At 37.3% G+C, this 14788-nt stretch overlaps 1 protein-coding gene across 2 annotated transcripts in view; it reads right to left on the reverse strand.

Annotated features, from left to right (window-relative positions):
- ZFPM2 (zinc finger protein, FOG family member 2) overlaps window positions 1-14788 on the reverse strand; it is a 502740-nt gene that overhangs the window by 102149 nt on the left and 385803 nt on the right. The gene's annotated exons all lie outside the window — the stretch shown is intronic.

Below are 14788 nucleotides of genomic sequence, written 5' to 3' on the forward strand. Positions count from 1 at the left end.
CCATAATACAGTTAAAAGTTATCAAAAGCTAAACCAAGTTTTTCCAGTTTGGGAATATTCCATTTTATACTGATTATAGCACTGACTTTTCTGTTGTCTAGGACATAATAATAAAATCTCTAATATTATTTCTCATAACAAATGGCCCATGAATTTAAGCAACTAAAAGGTGATTTATTTGATATAAGGTATCGTGGAGTTTTAAAGGTGTTTATATAAAATTTGAAATCCCAAATGGCATCCAACAAATGTATTTATGGTCAACACCCCTTCCACCTCCTCCCCTATCACCTTCACTAATATCTCTCTTACTTTGAGAGCCACTGGCTTAGAATACAAGAAACATAGGAATCAAGAACAGATTACTGAATGAAAACTTGGCAAGGATACCCTGGATCATGATCAAGGGAAAGGTAGAATTCATACTCAAAGGTATTTGGAAATGGTTTCAATTCAAGCCAGGTCAATAGCTGAGACTGAGTAAGTTGGGCATTGTGTGAAAGACACTAAGGAAATACAAGAGAAAATCCATGTTTTCAGACTACATCATGGTCCAGCAAAGAATGTGACTCATATTTGAAAATAAATTTAGGACCAGATTAATCTTCCCCTTCTTGTTTGAAGATAAAATATAAACTCAGAACTATCAGAAACTAGGATGAGACATTCTTCAAGACAGTTCTTAATCTAGCTCTCAGCAGTAGATAAAATTATGTAGTCTAAAATTAGTCTGAAATTACTTTAGCCATTCACATTTAAAAATGTTAAAGCACATGAAGTCTGGGTCGCTACTCTGAAGTAATCTGAGCCACTATCAAGGAAAAAGACAATTTTTAAAATCATAAAGTCAGAATATAAATGTTAAGAAAAATATATCTAATTCTTAATATGCAAACTTTAGAGTTACCAGAAAAATTACGTTATATAGCATGAAATAACAGGATTGTAATGGAGTAAATAAAAACCTAAAGAGAGCTTGAAGCAAAAGTTTAAAGGATATATCATCAAACTTTAAATTCTTTCTCTGGCCTAGCTAAATTACTACATTTCTTGATGCTGTTTGCTCCTCATAGCAATTGAAAGCATATGTAATTTAACAGCAGGCCTCAATCCTTTAATAAGCTGTCTTTAAAATACCTTACATGGATTACCTATCTGTAAATCTGCTTCCCATGCAGAATGTGACAGCATTATGGAAATTGTTAGTTCAGGAGAGATGGCATGTACCAAAGGGAACCACATCTGCACCCTGTAAGATTATACCAAACATTGGAAGTAATCTTTCAGCATTCATAATACTGTAAAATGTATAATTAAGATTAAGGGCTCACTCTAATCTTTATTATGGTCTGCGTATTTCAAATTTGGGAGGTAGGTGAGCCATAAGTGGGACTATAAAGTGTCACTGTGAGATTGCATCTTTTAAATTATATGAAGTAGGTTCTATCTTATAGACTCAGATTATCCACTACGTTTGTCAGATTAGCAGATAACCGTGTGTCCACTGAAAAGGAAGCAGACAATTTCAGATCCAAAAGTTGTTTGCTGATGTGAAAACCAGATATATACATGGTTTAATTTCTTCATTCTAATATTGAATCATCAGATTCTTGGTAACCAATTAATTAACTGTCAGATCATCATAGGTAATCTCTGTCCCAATGTATTTACCTGTTTTGTAGACTTAGCACTCTCCAAACAGATTCAGGTGAGCTAGATCATTAACTAGAACAATAAACCTATAAAAAATGCAACAGTGTGTGTGATTCACTATGGTGAATTTCTGGAAACCAACCACACAAATTCAAGTAGATTCCTCATGCAGCTAACCTGAGAAAAAGGCCTTGCTGATGTCTAAAACCTGAATCATTTTGGAGATTTGACTAAGGATGAAAAGTTTCAGAGTTTAGTTAATATTCATAAAGCACATATTGGGCTAATTGGTTTTTATCATGTTTCAAACTAAGGCTAGTTCAAAACTACATGCAGAAATTGCTTGAAATGACGTTGTTACTTATTGCTTATCAATACAACGAAATGAAGTTTAAAAGAATATAATGTTAAATTGTCTTTCCAAGAATGTTATCAAGTTAGAGTGGAATACAAATATATTTGTATTTTCTGATAATAAAGGAGGACTCAAAAAAAAGGAGGCAGCTAAGTAAATGCCATTGGTTTTTAATGCATATGTTTGGTGAAAGAACACTACCTGGTATACAAATGACTCTAATTTTTAATAAATCTAGTGGCAAATGAAAGGAAGTGAGTCCACAGGTGAGTGTTCAGAAACAAAGTTGTCTCCTGGTCAGGATTTTCATTTTCAAACTAGTATCACAGAAAATGAAAATGCTTAAAATTTCTGCTGAATGTCCGTGTTGGTGTGTCTTGACTTATCATGCAGGGATCAGAGGTAGGGGATTAAGGAAGAAGATTGGTCATGATCATGTAAAGATAAAATAGGTTTTCTCACAGGTTTACTGACCTAGGCAACCTCTCCTCCTCACTGCTCCGGACATGACCCAAGACAGCTCCATACCTACTGTGTCTCCACTGTGCACCCCAGGATGGTGTGTGGCAAAGACCAAAGGCGAAAGACCTAGTAGAACCTAATCTACTCATTGTGTTCAACACAGGCTCTTATAAAGAAGGGTAGATCTATGTTTGCCTTATGTTCACAGCTATTAGCATCGAACCAGGAAAGATGAAACCTAATGATCTATTAATAACAAGAGTCATATATTAGCAGAAATAAAGTGGGAAAAATAGAACGTAGGCCTCTGAATTAAAGATGAAAAATAAACTAAGGTTTCCCCAGCAGGAAAGAAAATTACATTTTTTAAGGTTATTTCATTTCAATTCCTAATTATTTTATGTGATGAATTCTTTTTATTTCCATAGTGGAAACATTTATATTTGGAAAAGAGAACAAAAAATGGGAAATAACCTAACTTCAGTGCAGAGATGACTTAAAGGTATAAATGTATGCTATGTATTTCTAGTACAGGAACTTATTTTCTACACATCACCTTTGAGCTCTCTGAAATTAAGCCAGCAGAAATAATGTCTTAAGCCCTTTCAATTATGCCTTTGATTGATAGGTCATTCTCATCATATGTGAGTCACTCAGATTTCATCAAGTGTTGTGATATGTAAGCTTAACAGACATTGAAATGTGAGAAAAGGAAATACAACTCCCATAAACCTCCAGATGTAACTCAACTCTAAACATCAACCTCCGAACGAGGCTACTATTGCTTTCCTGATGCTTACTATCTAATTAGTTGATTTCCATCATTTAGACAAAAAGAAGATGAGTTAAGTTTAAAAACCAATTCTGGAGACAACAAAACAAAATGTTAGCCACTCTTGCCTGACTCAGATGTTCTGGTGTTATAGACTGAATCTTATTTATGGAAGGCTTCCCCAGTGGCTCAGGGATAATCTGCCTGCCAATGCAGGAGTCACAGGAGATACAGGTTTGATCCCTGGATAGGGATGATCCCCTGGAGAAGGAAATGACAGCCCACTCCAGCATTCTTGCCTGGAGAATCCCATGGACAGAGGAACCTGGCGGGCTACATTCCATGGGGTCACAAAGAGCCGGACATGACCGAGCACATGTACACACACACAGTCCTTCTCTGTGGAGAGATTCTTGTACATGAAATTTCCCTTCCTCTTCAGATCAGCACTCACAATTGCATATTTTCTTAAAAAATATTAATTTTATCTAAAACATTAAAGGGAGATAGAAGATAGAGGAATAATAGGAATCTTCATTCCTTAAAACATTATCCTATCATCTGTTTTAATGACCTGGCCACATTAAGTTTACAAAATATGACAATATAGTTAATGATTTAGCTCTATTCACAGCTGATCCTGTGAATACAGACAGATCTGGATTCAAATTCTGATTCCACTCAGAGAGGTTCCTCATGGGTTAAGTCGCGATAAAAACGTCTCTTTTGGAGGACTGTCTTAGCAACTAAATGAGATATAATACAAATGATCCATTTGGCCTTCCTGATTCAAAGTCAATCCTCAGTAGAAGTTAGATAGTTTGTCATTATTATTAATATGACAGAATGCCACTTATAAATATAAATCTTTGAAATTTGTTCTGAGCTCGAGGATATAGGGAAATATTTTTTATAAACTATAATTTTATAAAATTATAATTTCATATTAATCTATTGGAGCTAAGTGCAACTTCTCCAATGGAAATTAAATCATATTACTTGGTATAATTATTTAATTCATTTAACTATAATGAAAGGGAGACCTAAAGGCACTGAGTAATTTTAATCATAGACTCAGAAATATTATGGGTAATACCAAACACTGATTGAAACTTCATCAACTATCAAGCGCTATGATAAGAACTTTACATGAAATATTTCATTTAATTTTCATACAACATTTATAAAAGAGTTGCTATTATCATTTTCATATTACAGACAGGAGATGTAAGTCTCTAAGAAATATTATTGGTAATACTAAACATGGATTGAATGTTCTTCAACTATCAAGCACTGTAATTAGAATGGAAATATTTCATTTAATTTTCATACAACACTTATAAAGGAGTTTCTATTATAATTTTCAAATTACAGATGGAAGATGTGAGTCTTTAGGAACTAAAATAAGTTGCCCAATATTTTTATTTTTTAAACTTTTTATTTTGTATTGAGGTATAGCCAATGTTGATAGTTTCAGGTGAACAATGAAGGGACTCATCCATCCATATATATATATATATATCCATACACACACACACACATATATATATGTATATACATACACACACGTATAATGTATCCATTCTCCCCTAAACTCCCCTCCCATTCAGCCTGCCACATAACACTGAGCAGAGTCCCGTGTGCTATATTGTAGGTTTTTATCAGTTATCCACTTTTAAATACAGCAGTGTGTACATGTCCGCCCCAAACTCCCTAGGTATCCCTGGCTCCCATCTTTCCCCCAAGAAACCATAAGTTTGTTCTCTAAGTCTGTGCATCTCTGTTTTTTAAGTAACTTTATTTGAATCATTTCTTTTTAGACTCCACATATAAGGGATGTCAGACAATACTTCTCCTGCTCTGTCTGACTTACTTCACTCAGTATGACAATCAATCGCTATGGCCATCCATGTTGTTGCAAATGGCATTATTTCATTCTTTTTGATGCCCAAGTAATATTCCATTGTATGTATCTACCGTATGACCTTGCAATCCCACTCCTGGGCATAAATCTGGGCATAAAAACATGATCTGAAAGGATATATGTACCCCATGTTCATTGCAACACTGTTTATAAAAGCTAGGACAGGTTATGTGTGTGTGTGTGTGTGTGCATGCTCAATCATGTCTGATGTAGATGCAACCTAAATGTCTATCAACGAGGAATGGATAAAGAAGATTCAGCATAAGTTGCCCAACATTTTTAATGGTGGAGCAATTCAAGAACATTTCGCCACATTTACCAAGTGGAGACTTTAAAAATTATCATGCTTCTTATTCTCTTCCTTGTGTATCTCTTAAACCTCAAGAAAACAGCCAAGTGTTTGATTCACTAAAAAAGAATATTGAGACTTTAAAAATTTTGTATAATTAACTAATAGATACTTTAAAAATAAACTGTGGTTTGATTTAGTGGCAACAAATAAATGCTATAGATATCTATTTAGAGAACATATTGTCAACCATTTGAATTCAGATAAACATAGAAAACAAAACTAGATTTATGACTATAATATATAATTTATTCTTGAGTTTCAATATTTTGATATATGTAAACGGGGTTTCATCTGGGTCTCAGTGCTTTCGGTTATACTTTGTTAAGTTTACTTTACTAAATGTTGGAAATGTGGTCTAGTGGAGCAAAGGGGAAAAAAATGGTTGAGCCCTTAGACCAATAGTGTCATTAACAAATTCCTCTTCCTCTGTCCTCTCTTGGGAAAGGAGTACATCAAGGCTGTATATTGTCACCTTGCTTATTTAACTTATACGCAGAGGACATCATGCAAAATGCTGGAATGAATGAATCATAGTCACAGTCCACAGTCCTGGAATTAAGACTGCCAGGAGAAATATAAACAACCTCAGATATGCAGATGATAAAACTCTAATGGCAGAAAGTGAAGAAGAGCTAATGAGCCTCTTGCTGAGGGTGAAAGAGAAGACTGAAAAAGCTGGCTTAAAACTTAACATTCAAAAAACAAAGATCATGGCATCCCATAACTTCATGGCAAATCGAACGGGAAAGAGTGGAAACTGACAGATTTTCTTTTCTTGGGTTCCAAAATCACTCCTGACAGTGACTGCAGCCAGAAAGTTAAAATATGCTTGCCCCTTGGAAGAAAAGCTATGACAAACCTAGACAGTGTATCAAAAAGTGGAGACATCACTTTGTCGACAAAGGTCTGTAGAGCCAAAGCTATGGTTTTTCCAGTAGTCATGTACAGAAGTAAGAGTTGGGCCATAGGGAAGGCTGAGCACTGAACAATTGATGCTTTCAAATTGTGTTGCTGGAGAAGACTCTTGAACGTCCCTTGGACAGCAAGGAGATCAAAACAGTTCATCCTAAAGGAAATTAGCCCTGAATATTTACTGGAAGGACTGATGCTGAAGCTAAAACTCCAATATTTTGGCCACCTGATGTGAAGAACTGACTCATTTGAAAGACCCTGATGCTGGTAAATATTGAAGGCAGGAGGAGAAGGGGATGACAGAGGATGAGATGGTTGGATGGCATCACCAACTCAACAGACATGAGTTTGAGTAAACTCCAAGAGTTGGTGATGCACAGGGAAGCCTGGTGTGCTGCAGTCCATGGGGTCACAAAGAGTCAGACACGACTGGGTGACTGAACTGAACTGACTCACTGGTAGGACTAAAGGTGAAGCTCTAATACTTTAGCCATCTGATGTGAAGAGCTGACTCATAAAAGACCTTGATGCTGGGAAACATTGAGGGCAGGAGGACAAGGAGGAAACAGAGGATGAGATGGTTGGATGCATCACTGACCCAATGGACATGAGCTTGAGCAAACTCAGGGAGATAGTGAAGGACAGGGAAGCCTGGCGTGCTGCAGTTCATGGGGTCACAGAGTCAGACATGACTTAGTGACTGAACAATGACAAAACATAATTTAGAAAAGGACCACTTGCCAGAGGTTCTAATGCTCCTGGATGGGGGCATAGAAAAAAACTCTGTGGCATCACTTGCAGAAAAATGTATCTTATTATGAGCATTTAGTCATAAATAGCCTTTAGTACATGCTAAGCATACAAACCTGACCCATCTCTTGAGAAACCTATATGCAGGTCAGGAAGCAACAGTTAGAACTGGACATGGAACAACAGACTGGTTCCAAATAGGAAAAGGAGTACGTCAAGGCTGTATATTGTCACCCTGCTTATTTAACTTATATGCAGAGTACATCATGAGAAACGCTGGACTGAAAAAAGCACAAGGTGGAATCAAGATTGCTGGGAGAAATATCAATAACCTCAGATATGCAGATGACACCACCCTTATGGCAGAAAGCAAAGAGGAACTAAAAAGCCTCTTGATAAAAGTAAAAGAGGAGAGTGAAAAAGTTGGCTTAAAATTCAACATTCAGAAAACTAAGATCACGGCATCTGATCCCATCACCTCATGGGAAATAGATGGGGAAACAGTGGAAGCAGTGTCAGACTTTATTTTTCTGGCTCCAAAATCACTGCAGATGGTGACTGCAGCCATGAAATTAAAAGACGCTTGCTCCTTGGGAGGAAAGTTATAACCAACCTAGATAGCATATTAAAAAGCAGAGACATTACTTTGCCAACAAAGATCCGTCTAGTCAAGGCTATGGTTTTTCCTGTGGTCATGTATGGAAGTGAGAGTTGGACTGTGAAGAAAGCTGAGCACTGAAAAATTGATGCTTTTGAACTGTGGTGTTGGAGAAGACTCTTGAGAGTCCCTTGGACTGCAAGGAGATCCAACCAGTCCATCCTAAAGGAGATCAGTCCTGGGTGTTCATTGGAAGGACTGATGCTGAAGCTGAAACTCCAATACTTTGGCCACCTCATGTGAAGAGTTGACTCATTGGAAAAGACCCTGATGCTGGGAGGGATTGGGGGCAGGAGGAGAAGGGGACGACAGAGGATGAGATGGCTGGATGGCATCAACGACTCGATGGACGTGAGTTTGAGTAAACTCCAGGAGTTGGTGGTGGACAGGGAGGCCTGGAGTGCTGTGATTCATGGGGCCGCAAAGAGTTGGACATGACTGAGCGACTGAACTGAACTGAACTGAACCGAAGCATACAAAGTTGCTAAGAGCTGCCCAAAGCATGTAACATTTTTTGACTCTCACAGTAAAGCCATTATCCATAGGGTTTTGCTGTTTCTTCATTGACTTAATTGTTCATCCAAGATGCGCTGGTTCTGTCACTGAGAGGCTAGATTAGCATTCTTTTTCCAGCACGTATTTCTTCTGCTCCAAACTGCATGTTTATGTCACACTTTTATGATGCAAATGTATAATCCATAAAGTGCATTTCCCTCTAATATCCTCATGTCTGTGTTTTTATTCCAACACAAGAGAAGGGAACCACATCACCAAAGTTCAGATCCTTCTCAAGTCATACTAGGGCCATTTGCAGTAGTTGCCTAACTGGCACCTCTGTCTCTGGCCTTTCTATTTTCCAGCCAGTCCTGCACATGGCTAAGATTTTTTTTTTCTCAAAAATTATTTGGAAGATATCACTACTTTGTGCAAATCACCTTTAGCTTTGTACTCTTTGTTTTTAAACTAAAAAAAAAAAAATCTTTAGCCTTGTATTTACACTTCCTAAAACTCTTCTCATTGTTCTTCTTTACTCTCCTATTCATAAACCTCCTCCTGCATACTGGACAATTTACAATTTCAGTTGGTGCTAGTGGTAAAGAACAGCCTGTCAATGCAGGAGATATAAGAGATGAGGGTTCAATCCCTGGGTAGAGAAGATGCCCTGGAGGAGGGCATGGCAACCCACTCCAGTATTCTTGCCTGGAGAATCTCATGGACAGAGGAGCCTAGTGAGCTGCAGTCCATTGGGTTGCAGAGTCAGACGTGACTGATGCGACTTAGCATCAACACAGGAGGCTTCCAACAGATCCCAGAATGAGCATCCTTTCTGTCTGAACCTCAGTAAACCATATCCATACTTCATAGGAAGATGCCAGTTCCAAAATTTTGGCTTTCTATTGGCAGAAGTTATATTTTCTTCATCCATATTCCAATGGAAGGTGTTCTGCTGCTTTCCTGAAGCATTTAACGTACACTTAACTGAATACATACTTGTGCACATTGCATATACAAGAATCTGATCATATAATTCACTTGTAAAATAGTAAAATATTGAGGGCCTGTTATGTGTCCGAATCTTGCATTACAATGGTCTTTAAACAATTTTTCACCCCATAAGGATTTCAGCATGTACCTCAACATATATTTGTAATTAGAAATACTTTAAAAAATATAGATATAAAAGTGAATAGCAAAAGAAGTTCTAAAAATCTATTTCACTCCATGGATCTGATTTTTGAGACCACACTAGCAGTATAAAAATTCATTAAACTGTTTATACGCCAGGTGCAGAGAAACTGTGAAAAATTAAATGAAATGCAATTTGATAAATGCATAATAGATTCATGATTGTATTTCTTTGGAATCCACTACAGATCCTAAAACAGCATGACTTGTACATAACCAACATGTAATAAAACGTTTTTAAATGAATGAAGATTAAGCTGTTGCCTTGATGTTTTTGCCTAAAAGCAGTTTATAGTTTCTTGCCTGGGCAGAATTACAATTCATATTTTTGTACTTTTATAAATAAACAACATGTTTGGATACACTCCTCTGAAATTCACAAAAGTTGTGTGTGAAACACTAGGTGGGAGAGCATTGTTTTTCAGTCAATCACTCTGTGTTCATCATGTGCCAGGAGCCAGTCTTCCAGCACTACTGAAACGGCACTGAACAAGTAACTCAAACGACTAGCCTTGTGGGATTTACATCTTTGTGAGGAGAAGCAGACAATAAACAAACAGAAAACAAACACGGTGTTTTCAGAGTGAAGTGTTAACCAGGAAACACAGCATTGTGATACCACAGAAAATTATAAGGGAATCCTGGGGAGGAAAGGGTGGTCCAAAACAAAGTCAATGTTCACAGCGGAGGGCACATTTGAGTCCACCCTGAATGATGCGATGGAAGCAACTCTATGAACAGCATGGGGAAGGGCATTCATAGGAGAGTATAAGAAATTAAGGAAATGGGAATCAGCTTCAAATGTTTGAGGAAGTTAGTCTACTGGTGGAGTTGTGAGCAAAGTGAGACTCTAGAATTGGACTGGGGTCAACTGACGGCTTCTCTGTTGTCAGCTCCGTGACTTTGGAAAAGTGACTTGCAGGCGAAAGTTGATTAAAACTTCCCTCTTTTGCATGTGAAATGAACTTGAGTTTAACTCTCTACATAGGATCTCTGGTAAACTGATAAAAGTTGAAATGTACACTATATTACTAGTGAATATTGCCAATTATAAAAGTGACTCTTGATTGGTAAACTGCAACTAAGCTGGAAGGACTATAATTAATTCCTGGTGCCTAAAGCTTCTCCAAGTTTGGGGGCTCTGTAACTGACATGTTTCTGGAAACTCCAAGCGTGAATTATTATACGAGAGATACTGGTTTCTGTGGATCCTGAGGCTTTGGACTCAAGGCTATTCTCACATGTGACCAAGGTGAGTCTCATCTCCTTGCACCCGAGTTGCCACATGAAGAGATGACAGGTTGGACTGGTCAATGAACTGCAAGGACTCCCACTGAACAGGAACTCACAGTTCTTGTCCTGAATCCTTCTCAGTAGGCTGGTACCAGGTATGGCCTAGCTAGGGTAGCTTCGGACCCTAAAGCTACCTGAAGACCTTGAAGGGCTGGTCACTGGTGATCATGCTTAACCTCTGTTTCCTTAACTGTTCGGTGGGATAATGACAGCACTTATTCATTTTGAGGATTAAATAAAGTATATCAACTTGGCACAGTGCCCTAGGGTGGCCTAGCATCAATCATATAATTGCAAACTGTGAGTTATTTTTTATTATTAGCCTTATTATGTTTTATAGATGAAGAATCTTAAACCTACAGAGAGAACTGTCTTACAGGGTGAGCTAGCTAGGCACTGTTGAAGTGAAGGATATGAAGATGGCATGTGGGTTTTCCTGGTGGCTCAGAGGGTAAACAATCTGTCTGCAATGCAGGAGACCCAGGTTCAATCACTGGGTTGGGAAGATCCCCTGGAGAAGGGAACTGGCTACCCACTCCAGTGTTCTTGCCTGAGAAATCCCACAGACAGAGGAGTCTGGGATCAGTCCATGGGATCGCAATGAGCTGGACATAATTAAGCAAATTTCACTTTCACTTTCGAAAGTTTAGAAGTGCTCTTGCCTGCTAATCTCAAGTTGACCTAAAGATGGCTCACTGGCATGGGGAGGGTAAATTTAAGGAAGACAAAGGTGATGGGATGAATCATCTATTTCATCTTTTTTTTTCTTTCAACCTGCATCCTCTAGATCACTGGCAGCCTGCCTGCTACTCCACCTAACATGCACGCAAGTTTCCAGATTAAAGACGAAAATATGTCTCTTGGTGTTATAATTTACTCAGTTACATGCATGTCTTGAAATGTTGAAATTAAAACACAAATAAACAAACAAAAAAAGCCCAACCAGAACAGTGCATTCAGTTTCCATCTAGTCACTATTTTAAAAAATGCTCTGCTGAAGAATCCACAAGAGTGTTCAACACAATCACCATCTTCACTCTTCCTCATCACCACCACCACTAACAACAACTCAACCATGCCTCTAATTCATGTTTTCAACTTGGTTTGTCATCAATAATGACAGAGCTGTGATTGTTTGCCAAACAACTGCTTTGTTATGAACATCTTAGTAACCAAATCTTAATAACCCAGTTATTTCCATCAATGAAGAAAAACTGAATTGTATACAATATGTCCTGGGCATCAGTCACAATGCTTATGTGAATTCCGTGTGCAAGCTCTAGGAGCTGGCGATGGACAGGGAAGCCTGGTGTGCAGTCCATGGGGCCACAAAGAGCTGGACACAACTGAGTGACTGAACTGAACTGAACTGATAACTGATGAGATGGTTGGATGGCATCACTGACTCAATGGACATGAGTTTGAGCAGACTCCGGGAGATAGTAAAAGACAGGGAAGCCTGGCGTGCTGCAGTTCTTGGGGTCGCAAAGAATCGGACATGACTTAGTGACTGAATAACAGCAATAACCAATGAAGCCCTTTTAACTGGTAAGCATATTATACAAATATCTATAAAGAAACCTTAACAGACAGAGAAATACTGCAACATTTGAGATTAAAATGTATTAAAGTTTCAGGTCCCATTCAATTGCAACAATGATATCAACATCTATGTCTTACTTAAAAAAAAAGTACAACCTGTGTCTGGATGTAATACATGTTAGGAGGCACAGAGTGAATTGACCTGGCTGAAGTCATCAGGAGGGCTTCCAGGAGAAAGGCGCGCTTTGCCTGAGATGTGAAGAAGTGCAGGAAATGCTTGGGTCAAGGAGGGAGTGGAGGTGAATGGTGACAGAGATGGAGGTATTGGGTTGGTCAAAAAGTTTGGGTTTTTCCACCCAAGGTAACAGGAAAAATCTGCATGAAATTGTTGGTCAACCTGCTGCACAGGGGTGACCAGCATGTGCAAGAGCTCTGGGCAGAACAAAGCAAGACCCTTACAAAGACTGGATAAAGGTCAGCATAGGGGAGGTGGTACGTGTTAGGGCAAAGACACCGCGTAGGGAACCCATTTCAGTACTGATGAATAGCTGGTTATGCATATGCTTCTTTTAAAAATCTTTCCATTTTAAAGTTTTTAGCTTAATAAAATACTTCTTAAAAGTAATTTATATTTGCTATATACATAATAGACAATTGGAATAGTGTCACATATTCATGAAGATCTAGGTTTATTGCTTGAACTTAGAAAATAAGGTCAATTCAAAAATATGTCTTGAAAAATATATATATAAGCATCTAACATCTTTGTTCTGATGAGCTCCAAATGATTTTCTATACTAACTAAATTTATTTTTAACAAAAGAAACTATGAGCTGCAGAGAGCTCAGATAAACAGTTATAGAAAATAAAAATGTCATGCTCAAATTTTACATTGTTTTCTCATCAAATATTTCATCTTTTCCACTCAAAACAATTTGCTTAGTTCAGATGATTTTTCACTTGATTAAAATGAGCTGTGATAATTTTCCTGGTTGATATGACTACTCTATATTTTTAGGACTGCATAGTGTTTATTTTTACCTTTTACCTTTTGCTAGTCCTTCACAATCTATGACTTAGAAAAAAAGTCACAAGAGTCTGGTAAATTCATTAGTAAAATCTCCTTGACCCACAAGATACAAATCATCAGAATTCCTGATCAACTTCTACTTATTCATTCCAATATTCTTTTATTGAATTTTATCTTTAGTCATATTTATAGGCTCTTCATAACTTAATAATTTTCTATAACTTTCATTATTTTAGTTAAAACATTTTAAAGTTGAGTAGTTCAACCATTTAAACATTATTGATTTCATCCACTTTTCAGGTTATTTATGGACCCACTTTCTTTCTAATGTTTCTTTTTCACCTGATATAACTGTTAGAGCCCCTTCTGATTCCACTTACTCCTTTTAGCCAACATTAATTCACTCAGCTTTATTTTCTTTTTTGCCCTCTCTAGCCTTTAGAGCTTAAAAATTTATGTTCGATATACTATGTATTCTTCTTTTATTTCTTTCTCTTCTCCATTTCCATAATGTGTCCCTTTTATGTTGCTAATCCTTGATTGATCCTCACATGTCACATCCTTCATGCAGCTAAAATTTCCATGTATTTCTACTTCAACATGGCACTTATAAGCTTGTTCTAAGTTCCTTCCTGTTCAGGAACTCCAGTTCAGGGTCTAATTTTCTTCTGATGCTCTCATTTCACTACTGCAGATTTTAATATCTATTTTTCATATTTCACCTTTTTGTTTTCACTTATACAGTCTAAATAAGGGTCTGTAAAAACCTAAATGTTAACTAAGATATTTGGGTTAGGTTTGATATCAATTGGACACAAACTATGGAAAAACTAGAACTAGAAATTTTATCTGTACATACAGGTTTGGGTCTTATTTATAAAATTTACATCTTACAAGTTTTGAGGCAATTTCAACCTAATAAATAATCCATTGGCTTCTTAGTTTTTTATTCTCTTCTGATAGTTTGTGGTCAACAAGATTTATTTCAATCAATGTTTTCCTTAGTTTTATATATCTACCTTATTAAGCTCCTCCTGCATATTTTTTTAGTAAAACAATGATATAATAGTTATTACATGCTAACTGCTGTAACAAATAGACCCCAAATGTATAAATGGCTAAAATCCAACAGACTTCTTCACTGCACTGCATGGGCCAATGTGATCTTCCTCCATAAAGCCAAGCAAGGACCTAGATTGATGGAGATGCTAATGTCTTCACTATGTGGCCTCCAAAGACATCTTGAATTGATCTCCATTTTAGCCAGTCAGAGAAAAAAATAACATGAAGGAGCAAGTAGCCTGGGGTTAGTATCCACTGCCCACGTGTACATTCCATTGGTAAAAACAGTCACTTGCCTGCATTTAACTAAGAAGGAGATGGGGCAATCTGATCCAGC

Source organism: Cervus elaphus, chromosome 21 (genome assembly GCF_910594005.1).
Source record: "Cervus elaphus chromosome 21, mCerEla1.1, whole genome shotgun sequence".
Classification (NCBI taxonomy): domain Eukaryota; kingdom Metazoa; phylum Chordata; class Mammalia; order Artiodactyla; family Cervidae; genus Cervus; species Cervus elaphus.